We start from the raw sequence: 1,664 nt of genomic DNA, 5'->3' as shown, positions 1-1,664 counted from the left end.
TTTCCAAAATGCAACATAGCCATTTGGAATACTGGTGCCAAATGTCTAGAGTCTTTAAGACTCCAGAGAGTAAATCACAGCAGAAAAGCTGACTCTCGAGGAAAATTCTTGCCAAAAAGTGACGAAGAATGGCGTTATGGCGTTTTGGAGGGAAACTCTTTGATTTGATGTTGAAATCAAGTTCATTAGTGCACAGACTAACCCTCTCTTTTTTTTTTGCAGTCTTTTTCTTTCTTCCCTGTCTCTTGTCCGAGTGTACTTGCAGGTATTGACGACGGCCGGGACGGGATGTTCTCTGAGGGTCCGCTGTTGGGGTTTTGTGAGTTGAGTTGGCATGTTTAATTTCATGCTTTTCTCTGGAGTTTGATTGTGTAGTGGGGCCCCTGTGTTTGTATGTATAGGTGTTGAAGTCGCAAAGACTTGCTTTCCAAAATGACAACATAGCCATTTGGAATACTGGTGCCAAATGTCTAGAGTCTTAAGACTCCAGAGAGTAAATCACAGCAGAAAAGCTGACTCTCGAGGAAAAATTCTTGCCAAAAAGTGACGAAGAATGGCGTTATGGCGTTTGGAGGGAAACTCTTTGATTGATGTTGAAATCAAGTTCATTAGTGCACAGACTAACCTCTCTTTTTTCTTTTGCAGTCTTTTTTCTTTCTTCCCTGTCTTGTCCAGAGTGTACTTGCAGGTATATGGACGACGGCCGGGACGGGATGTTCTCTGAGGGTCCGCTGTTGGGGTTTGTGAGTTGAGTTGTGCAGTGTTTAATTTCATGCTTTTTCTGGAGTTTTATTGTGTAGTGGGGCCCCTGTGTTTGTATGTATAGGTGTTGAAGTCAAAGACTTGCTTTCCAAAATGCAACATAGCCATTTGGAATACTGGTGCCAAATGTCTAGAGTCTTAAGACTCCAGAGAGTAACTCACAGCACAGAAAAGCTGACTCTCGAGGAAAATTCTGCCAAAAAGTGACGAAGAATGGCGTTATTGCGTTTTGGAGGGAAACCTCTTTGAATTTGAATGTTGAAATTCAAGTAGTATTAGTGCACAGACTAACCCTCTTTTTTTTTCTTTTGCAGTCTTTTCTTTCGTTCCCTAGTCTTGGTCCGAGTGTACTTGCAGGTATTGACGACGGCCGGGGACGGGATGTTCTCTGAGGGTCCGCTGTTGGGGTTTTGTGAGTTGAGTTGTGCATGTTTAATTTCATGCTTTTTCTTGGAGTTTGATTGTGTAGTGGGGCCCTGTGTTTGTATGTATAGGTGTTGAAGTCAAAGACTTGCTTTCCAAAATGCAAACATAGCCATTGGAATACTGGTGCCAAATGTCTAGAGTCTTAAGACTCCAGAGAGTAAATCACAGCAGAAAAAGCGTCTCCGAGGGAAAATTCTTCCCAAAAAGTGACGAAGAATGGCGTTATTTATGGCGTTTGGAGGAAACTCTTTGATTTGATGTTGAAATCAAGTTCATTAGTGCACAGACTAACCCTCTCTTTTTTTCTTTTGCAGTCTTTTTCTTTCTTCCCTGTCTCTTGTCCGAGTGTACTTGCAGGTATTGACGACGGCCGGGACGGGATGTTCTCTGAGGGTCCGCTGTTGGGGTTTTGTGAGTGAGTTGTGCATGTGTTAATTTCATGCTTTTTCTTGGAGTTGATTGTGTAGTGGGGCCCC

This window comes from Patiria miniata, unplaced genomic scaffold, assembly GCF_015706575.1.
Source record: "Patiria miniata isolate m_02_andy unplaced genomic scaffold, ASM1570657v1 HiC_scaffold_2, whole genome shotgun sequence".
Lineage (NCBI taxonomy): Eukaryota > Metazoa > Echinodermata > Asteroidea > Valvatida > Asterinidae > Patiria > Patiria miniata.
This window is presented reverse-complemented; position numbering follows the sequence as displayed.